This window comes from Pagrus pagrus, assembly GCF_965226575.1.
Source record: "Pagrus pagrus genome assembly, contig: HAP1_SCAFFOLD_73, whole genome shotgun sequence".
NCBI lineage: Eukaryota > Metazoa > Chordata > Actinopteri > Spariformes > Sparidae > Pagrus > Pagrus pagrus.
Genome location: NW_028175390.1, coordinates 17149 through 27094, shown reverse-complemented (window position 1 = coordinate 27094; position 9946 = coordinate 17149).

The following is a 9946-nucleotide window of genomic DNA, read 5'->3' as shown; positions in this document are numbered from 1 at the left end:
CGAGAGCAGCCTGTTTTTGCACTAAGCTGCATTTCACTGAAAAAAGGTCTTTCAAACAGGTTTACTAGCCTGAACTGGTTGAATTTGGATCTTCTTCATGGCAAAGGAGTTTTTACCTGGAATTTCATTCATTAAAGGTGAAAAGTGGATTATGTCAAAAATGAGCGTTTCAGAGCGATTGGAGGCTGTTTTAGCACTGTACAGTCGCCTAAGGCTGAAAAGTGGCTTATGTGAAAAATGAGCGTTTCAGAGCGAGAGCAGCCTGTTTTTGCACTAAGCTGCATTTCACTGAAAAAAGGTCTTTCAAACAGGTTTACTAGCCTGAACTGGTTGAATTTGGATCTTCTTCATGGCAAAGGAGTTTTTACCTGGAATTTCATTCATTAAAGGTGAAAAGTGGCTTATGTCAAAAATGAGCGTTTCAGAGCGATTGGAGGCTGTTTTAGCACTGTACAGTCGCCTAAGGCTGAAAAGTGGCTTATGTGAAAAATGAGCGTTTCAGAGCGAGAGCAGCCTGTTTTTGCACTAAGCTGCATTTCACTGAAAAAAGGTCTTTCAAACAGGTTTACTAGCCTGAACTGGTTGAATTTGGATCTTCTTCATGGCAAATGAGTTTTTACCTGGAATTTAATTCATTAAGGCTGAAAAGTGGGTTATGTCAAAAATGAGCGTTTCAGAGCGATTGGAGGCTGTTTTAGCGCTGAAAAGTGGCTTATGTGAAAAATGAGCGTTTCAGAGCGATTGGAGGCTGTTTTAGCACTGTACAGTCGCCTAAGGCTGAAAAGTGGCTTATGTGAAAAATGAGCGTTTCAGAGCGAGAGCAGCCTGTTTTTGCACTAAGCTGCATTTCACTGAAAAAAGGTCTTTCAAACAGGTTTACTAGCCTGAACTGGTTGAATTTGGATCTTCTTCATGGCAAAGGAGTTTTTACCTGGAATTTCATTCATTAAAGGTGAAAAGTGGATTATGTCAAAAATGAGCGTTTCAGAGCGATTGGAGGCTGTTTTAGCACTGTACAGTCGCCTAAGGCTGAAAAGTGGCTTATGTGAAAAATGAGCGTTTCAGAGCGAGAGCAGCCTGTTTTTGCACTAAGCTGCATTTCACTGAAAAAAGGTCTTTCAAACAGGTTTACTAGCCTGAACTGGTTGAATTTGGATCTTCTTCATGGCAAAGGAGTTTTTACCTGGAATTTCATTCATTAAAGGTGAAAAGTGGATTATGTCAAAAATGAGCGTTTCAGAGCGATTGGAGGCTGTTTTAGCACTGTACAGTCGCCTAAGGCTGAAAAGTGGCTTATGTGAAAAATGAGCGTTTCAGAGCGAGAGCAGCCTGTTTTTGCACTAAGCTGCATTTCACTGAAAAAAGGTCTTTCAAACAGGTTTACTAGCCTGAACTGGTTGAATTTGGATCTTCTTCATGGCAAAGGAGTTTTTACCTGGAATTTCATTCATTAAAGGTGAAAAGTGGATTATGTCAAAAATGAGCGTTTCAGAGCGATTGGAGGCTGTTTTAGCACTGTACAGTCGCCTAAGGCTGAAAAGTGGCTTATGTGAAAAATGAGCGTTTCAGAGCGAGAGCAGCCTGTTTTTGCACTAAGCTGCATTTCACTGAAAAAAGGTCTTTCAAACAGGTTTACTAGCCTGAACTGGTTGAATTTGGATCTTCTTCATGGCAAAGGAGTTTTTACCTGGAATTTCATTCATTAAAGGTGAAAAGTGGATTATGTCAAAAATGAGCGTTTCAGAGCGATTGGAGGCTGTTTTAGCACTGTACAGTCGCCTAAGGCTGAAAAGTGGCTTATGTGAAAAATGAGCGTTTCAGAGCGAGAGCAGCCTGTTTTTGCACTAAGCTGCATTTCACTGAAAAAAGGTCTTTCAAACAGGTTTACTAGCCTGAACTGGTTGAATTTGGATCTTCTTCATGGCAAAGGAGTTTTTACCTGGAATTTCATTCATTAAAGGTGAAAAGTGGCTTATGTCAAAAATGAGCGTTTCAGAGCGATTGGAGGCTGTTTTAGCACTGTACAGTCGCCTAAGGCTGAAAAGTGGCTTATGTGAAAAATGAGCGTTTCAGAGCGAGAGCAGCCTGTTTTTGCACTAAGCTGCATTTCACTGAAAAAAGGTCTTTCAAACAGGTTTACTAGCCTGAACTGGTTGAATTTGGATCTTCTTCATGGCAAATGAGTTTTTACCTGGAATTTAATTCATTAAGGCTGAAAAGTGGGTTATGTCAAAAATGAGCGTTTCAGAGCGATTGGAGGCTGTTTTAGCGCTGAAAAGTGGCTTATGTGAAAAATGAGCGTTTCAGAGCGATTGGAGGCTGTTTTAGCACTGTACAGTCGCCTAAGGCTGAAAAGTGGCTTATGTGAAAAATGAGCGTTTCAGAGCGAGAGCAGCCTGTTTTTGCACTAAGCTGCATTTCACTGAAAAAAGGTCTTTCAAACAGGTTTACTAGCCTGAACTGGTTGAATTTGGATCTTCTTCATGGCAAAGGAGTTTTTACCTGGAATTTCATTCATTAAAGGTGAAAAGTGGATTATGTCAAAAATGAGCGTTTCAGAGCGATTGGAGGCTGTTTTAGCACTGTACAGTCGCCTAAGGCTGAAAAGTGGCTTATGTGAAAAATGAGCGTTTCAGAGCGAGAGCAGCCTGTTTTTGCACTAAGCTGCATTTCACTGAAAAAAGGTCTTTCAAACAGGTTTACTAGCCTGAACTGGTTGAATTTGGATCTTATTCATGGCAAAGGAGTTTTTACCTGGAATTTCATTCATTAAAGGTGAAAAGTGGCTTATGTCAAAAATGAGCGTTTCAGAGCGATTGGAGGCTGTTTTAGCGCTGAAAAGTGGCTTATGTGAAAAATGAGCGTTTCAGAGCGAGAGCAGCCTGTTTTTGCACTAAGCTGCATTTCACTGAAAAAAGGTCTTTCAAACAGGTTTACTAGCCTGAACTGGTTGAATTTGGATCTTCTTCATGGCAAAGGAGTTTTTACCTGGAATTTCATTCATTAAAGGTGAAAAGTGGATTATGTCAAAAATGAGCGTTTCAGAGCGATTGGAGGCTGTTTTAGCACTGTACAGTCGCCTAAGGCTGAAAAGTGGCTTATGTGAAAAATGAGCGTTTCAGAGCGAGAGCAGCCTGTTTTTGCACTAAGCTGCATTTCACTGAAAAAAGGTCTTTCAAACAGGTTTACTAGCCTGAACTGGTTGAATTTGGATCTTATTCATGGCAAAGGAGTTTTTACCTGGAATTTCATTCATTAAAGGTGAAAAGTGGCTTATGTCAAAAATGAGCGTTTCAGAGCGATTGGAGGCTGTTTTAGCGCTGAAAAGTGGCTTATGTGAAAAATGAGCGTTTCAGAGCGAGAGCAGCCTGTTTTTGCACTAAGCTGCATTTCACTGAAAAAAGGTCTTTCAAACAGGTTTACTAGCCTGAACTGGTTGAATTTGGATCTTCTTCATGGCAAAGGAGTTTTTACCTGGAATTTCATTCATTAAAGGTGAAAAGTGGATTATGTCAAAAATGAGCGTTTCAGAGCGATTGGAGGCTGTTTTAGCACTGTACAGTCGCCTAAGGCTGAAAAGTGGCTTATGTGAAAAATGAGCGTTTCAGAGCGAGAGCAGCCTGTTTTTGCACTAAGCTGCATTTCACTGAAAAAAGGTCTTTCAAACAGGTTTACTAGCCTGAACTGGTTGAATTTGGATCTTCTTCATGGCAAATGAGTTTTTACCTGGAATTTAATTCATTAAGGCTGAAAAGTGGGTTATGTCAAAAATGAGCGTTTCAGAGCGATTGGAGGCTGTTTTAGCGCTGAAAAGTGGCTTATGTGAAAAATGAGCGTTTCAGAGCGAGAGCAGCCTGTTTTTGCACTAAGCTGCATTTCACTGAAAAAAGGTCTTTCAAACAGGTTTACTAGCCTGAACTGGTTGAATTTGGATCTTCTTCATGGCAAAGGAGTTTTTACCTGGAATTTCATTCATTAAAGGTGAAAAGTGGCTTATGTCAGAAAAGAGCGTTTCAGAGCGATTGGAGGCTGTTTTAGCACTGTACAGTCGCCTAAGGCTGAAAAGTGGCTTATGTGAAAAATGAGCGTTTCAGAGCGAGAGCAGCCTGTTTTTGCACTAAGCTGCATTTCACTGAAAAAAGGTCTTTCAAACAGGTTTACTAGCCTGAACTGGTTGAATTTGGATCTTCTTCATGGCAAAGGAGTTTTTACCTGGAATTTCATTCATTAAAGGTGAAAAGTGGCTTATGTCAAAAATGAGCGTTTCAGAGCGATTGGAGGCTGTTTTAGCACTGTACAGTCGCCTAAGGCTGAAAAGTGGCTTATGTGAAAAATGAGCGTTTCAGAGCGAGAGCAGCCTGTTTTTGCACTAAGCTGCATTTCACTGAAAAAAGGTCTTTCAAACAGGTTTACTAGCCTGAACTGGTTGAATTTGGATCTTCTTCATGGCAAAGGAGTTTTTACCTGGAATTTCATTCATTAAAGGTGAAAAGTGGCTTATGTCAAAAATGAGCGTTTCAGAGCGATTGGAGGCTGTTTTAGCGCTGAAAAGTGGCTTATGTGAAAAATGAGCGTTTCAGAGCGAGAGCAGCCTGTTTTTGCACTAAGCTGCATTTCACTGAAAAAAGGTCTTTCAAACAGGTTTACTAGCCTGAACTGGTTGAATTTGGATCTTCTTCATGGCAAATGAGTTTTTACCTGGAATTTAATTCATTAAGGCTGAAAAGTGGGTTATGTCAAAAATGAGCGTTTCAGAGCGATTGGAGGCTGTTTTAGCGCTGAAAAGTGGCTTATGTGAAAAATGAGCGTTTCAGAGCGATTGGAGGCTGTTTTAGCACTGTACAGTCGCCTAAGGCTGAAAAGTGGCTTATGTGAAAAATGAGCGTTTCAGAGCGAGAGCAGCCTGTTTTTGCACTAAGCTGCATTTCACTGAAAAAAGGTCTTTCAAACAGGTTTACTAGCCTGAACTGGTTGAATTTGGATCTTCTTCATGGCAAAGGAGTTTTTACCTGGAATTTCATTCATTAAAGGTGAAAAGTGGATTATGTCAAAAATGAGCGTTTCAGAGCGATTGGAGGCTGTTTTAGCACTGTACAGTCGCCTAAGGCTGAAAAGTGGCTTATGTGAAAAATGAGCGTTTCAGAGCGAGAGCAGCCTGTTTTTGCACTAAGCTGCATTTCACTGAAAAAAGGTCTTTCAAACAGGTTTACTAGCCTGAACTGGTTGAATTTGGATCTTATTCATGGCAAAGGAGTTTTTACCTGGAATTTCATTCATTAAAGGTGAAAAGTGGCTTATGTCAAAAATGAGCGTTTCAGAGCGATTGGAGGCTGTTTTAGCGCTGAAAAGTGGCTTATGTGAAAAATGAGCGTTTCAGAGCGAGAGCAGCCTGTTTTTGCACTAAGCTGCATTTCACTGAAAAAAGGTCTTTCAAACAGGTTTACTAGCCTGAACTGGTTGAATTTGGATCTTCTTCATGGCAAAGGAGTTTTTACCTGGAATTTCATTCATTAAAGGTGAAAAGTGGATTATGTCAAAAATGAGCGTTTCAGAGCGATTGGAGGCTGTTTTAGCACTGTACAGTCGCCTAGGGCTGAAAAGTGGCTTATGTGAAAAATGAGCGTTTCAGAGCGAGAGCAGCCTGTTTTTGCACTAAGCTGCATTTCACTGAAAAAAGGTCTTTCAAACAGGTTTACTAGCCTGAACTGGTTGAATTTGGATCTTCTTCATGGCAAATGAGTTTTTACCTGGAATTTAATTCATTAAGGCTGAAAAGTGGGTTATGTCAAAAATGAGCGTTTCAGAGCGATTGGAGGCTGTTTTAGCGCTGAAAAGTGGCTTATGTGAAAAATGAGCGTTTCAGAGCGATTGGAGGCTGTTTTAGCACTGTACAGTCGCCTAAGGCTGAAAAGTGGCTTATGTGAAAAATGAGCGTTTCAGAGCGAGAGCAGCCTGTTTTTGCACTAAGCTGCATTTCACTGAAAAAAGGTCTTTCAAACAGGTTTACTAGCCTGAACTGGTTGAATTTGGATCTTCTTCATGGCAAATGAGTTTTTACCTGGAATTTAATTCATTAAGGCTGAAAAGTGGGTTATGTCAAAAATGAGCGTTTCAGAGCGATTGGAGGCTGTTTTAGCGCTGAAAAGTGGCTTATGTGAAAAATGAGCGTTTCAGAGCGAGAGCAGCCTGTTTTTGCACTAAGCTGCATTTCACTGAAAAAAGGTCTTTCAAACAGGTTTACTAGCCTGAACTGGTTGAATTTGGATCTTCTTCATGGCAAAGGAGTTTTTACCTGGAATTTCATTCATTAAAGGTGAAAAGTGGCTTATGTCAAAAATGAGCGTTTCAGAGCGATTGGAGGCTGTTTTAGCGCTGAAAAGTGGCTTATGTGAAAAATGAGCGTTTCAGAGCGAGAGCAGCCTGTTTTTGCACTAAGCTGCATTTCACTGAAAAAAGGTCTTTCAAACAGGTTTACTAGCCTGAACTGGTTGAATTTGGATCTTCTTCATGGCAAATGAGTTTTTACCTGGAATTTAATTCATTAAGGCTGAAAAGTGGGTTATGTCAAAAATGAGCGTTTCAGAGCGATTGGAGGCTGTTTTAGCGCTGAAAAGTGGCTTATGTGAAAAATGAGCGTTTCAGAGCGATTGGAGGCTGTTTTAGCACTGTACAGTCGCCTAAGGCTGAAAAGTGGCTTATGTGAAAAATGAGCGTTTCAGAGCGAGAGCAGCCTGTTTTTGCACTAAGCTGCATTTCACTGAAAAAAGGTCTTTCAAACAGGTTTACTAGCCTGAACTGGTTGAATTTGGATCTTCTTCATGGCAAATGAGTTTTTACCTGGAATTTAATTCATTAAGGCTGAAAAGTGGGTTATGTCAAAAATGAGCGTTTCAGAGCGATTGGAGGCTGTTTTAGCGCTGAAAAGTGGCTTATGTGAAAAATGAGCGTTTCAGAGCGAGAGCAGCCTGTTTTTGCACTAAGCTGCATTTCACTGAAAAAAGGTCTTTCAAACAGGTTTACTAGCCTGAACTGGTTGAATTTGGATCTTCTTCATGGCAAAGGAGTTTTTACCTGGAATTTCATTCATTAAAGGTGAAAAGTGGATTATGTCAAAAATGAGCGTTTCAGAGCGATTGGAGGCTGTTTTAGCACTGTACAGTCGCCTAAGGCTGAAAAGTGGCTTATGTGAAAAATGAGCGTTTCAGAGCGAGAGCAGCCTGTTTTTGCACTAAGCTGCATTTCACTGAAAAAAGGTCTTTCAAACAGGTTTACTAGCCTGAACTGGTTGAATTTGGATCTTCTTCATGGCAAAGGAGTTTTTACCTGGAATTTCATTCATTAAAGGTGAAAAGTGGATTATGTCAAAAATGAGCGTTTCAGAGCGATTGGAGGCTGTCTTAGAGCTGAAAAGTGGCTTATGTGAAAAATGAGCGTTTCGGAGCGAGAGCAGCCTGTTTTTGCACTAAGCTGCATTTCACTGAAAAAAGGTCTTTCAAACAGGTTTACTAGCCTGAACTGGTTGAATTTGGATCTTCTTCATGGCAAAGGAGTTTTTACCTGGAATTTCATTCATTAAAGGTGAAAAGTGGCTTATGTCAAAAATGAGCGTTTCAGAGCGATTGGAGGCTGTTTTAGCGCTGAAAAGTGGCTTATGTGAAAAATGAGCGTTTCAGAGCGATTGGAGGCTGTTTTAGCACTGTACAGTCGCCTAAGGCTGAAAAGTGGCTTATGTGAAAAATGAGCGTTTCAGAGCGAGAGCAGCCTGTTTTTGCACTAAGCTGCATTTCACTGAAAAAAGGTCTTTCAAACAGGTTTACTAGCCTGAACTGGTTGAATTTGGATCTTCTTCATGGCAAATGAGTTTTTACCTGGAATTTAATTCATTAAGGCTGAAAAGTGGGTTATGTCAAAAATGAGCGTTTCAGAGCGATTGGAGGCTGTTTTAGCGCTGAAAAGTGGCTTATGTGAAAAATGAGCGTTTCAGAGCGATTGGAGGCTGTTTTAGCACTGTACAGTCGCCTAAGGCTGAAAAGTGGCTTATGTGAAAAATGAGCGTTTCAGAGCGAGAGCAGCCTGTTTTTGCACTAAGCTGCATTTCACTGAAAAAAGGTCTTTCAAACAGGTTTACTAGCCTGAACTGGTTGAATTTGGATCTTCTTCATGGCAAAGGAGTTTTTACCTGGAATTTCATTCATTAAAGGTGAAAAGTGGCTTATGTCAAAAATGAGCGTTTCAGAGCGATTGGAGGCTGTTTTAGCGCTGAAAAGTGGCTTATGTGAAAAATGAGCGTTTCAGAGCGAGAGCAGCCTGTTTTTGCACTAAGCTGCATTTCACTGAAAAAAGGTCTTTCAAACAGGTTTACTAGCCTGAACTGGTTGAATTTGGATCTTCTTCATGGCAAATGAGTTTTTACCTGGAATTTAATTCATTAAGGCTGAAAAGTGGGTTATGTCAAAAATGAGCGTTTCAGAGCGATTGGAGGCTGTTTTAGCGCTGAAAAGTGGCTTATGTGAAAAATGAGCGTTTCAGAGCGATTGGAGGCTGTTTTAGCACTGTACAGTCGCCTAAGGCTGAAAAGTGGCTTATGTGAAAAATGAGCGTTTCAGAGCGAGAGCAGCCTGTTTTTGCACTAAGCTGCATTTCACTGAAAAAAGGTCTTTCAAACAGGTTTACTAGCCTGAACTGGTTGAATTTGGATCTTCTTCATGGCAAAGGAGTTTTTACCTGGAATTTCATTCATTAAAGGTGAAAAGTGGATTATGTCAAAAATGAGCGTTTCAGAGCGATTGGAGGCTGTTTTAGCACTGTACAGTCGCCTAAGGCTGAAAAGTGGCTTATGTGAAAAATGAGCGTTTCAGAGCGAGAGCAGCCTGTTTTTGCACTAAGCTGCATTTCACTGAAAAAAGGTCTTTCAAACAGGTTTACTAGCCTGAACTGGTTGAATTTGGATCTTATTCATGGCAAAGGAGTTTTTACCTGGAATTTCATTCATTAAAGGTGAAAAGTGGCTTATGTCAAAAATGAGCGTTTCAGAGCGATTGGAGGCTGTTTTAGCGCTGAAAAGTGGCTTATGTGAAAAATGAGCGTTTCAGAGCGAGAGCAGCCTGTTTTTGCACTAAGCTGCATTTCACTGAAAAAAGGTCTTTCAAACAGGTTTACTAGCCTGAACTGGTTGAATTTGGATCTTCTTCATGGCAAAGGAGTTTTTACCTGGAATTTCATTCATTAAAGGTGAAAAGTGGATTATGTCAAAAATGAGCGTTTCAGAGCGATTGGAGGCTGTTTTAGCACTGTACAGTCGCCTAAGGCTGAAAAGTGGCTTATGTGAAAAATGAGCGTTTCAGAGCGAGAGCAGCCTGTTTTTGCACTAAGCTGCATTTCACTGAAAAAAGGTCTTTCAAACAGGTTTACTAGCCTGAACTGGTTGAATTTGGATCTTCTTCATGGCAAATGAGTTTTTACCTGGAATTTAATTCATTAAGGCTGAAAAGTGGGTTATGTCAAAAATGAGCGTTTCAGAGCGATTGGAGGCTGTTTTAGCGCTGAAAAGTGGCTTATGTGAAAAATGAGCGTTTCAGAGCGATTGGAGGCTGTTTTAGCACTGTACAGTCGCCTAAGGCTGAAAAGTGGCTTATGTGAAAAATGAGCGTTTCAGAGCGAGAGCAGCCTGTTTTTGCACTAAGCTGCATTTCACTGAAAAAAGGTCTTTCAAACAGGTTTACTAGCCTGAACTGGTTGAATTTGGATCTTCTTCATGGCAAATGAGTTTTTACCTGGAATTTAATTCATTAAGGCTGAAAAGTGGGTTATGTCAAAAATGAGCGTTTCAGAGCGATTGGAGGCTGTTTTAGCGCTGAAAAGTGGCTTATGTGAAAAATGAGCGTTTCAGAGCGAGAGCAGCCTGTTTTTGCACTAAGCTGCATTTCACTGAAAAAAGGTCTTTCAA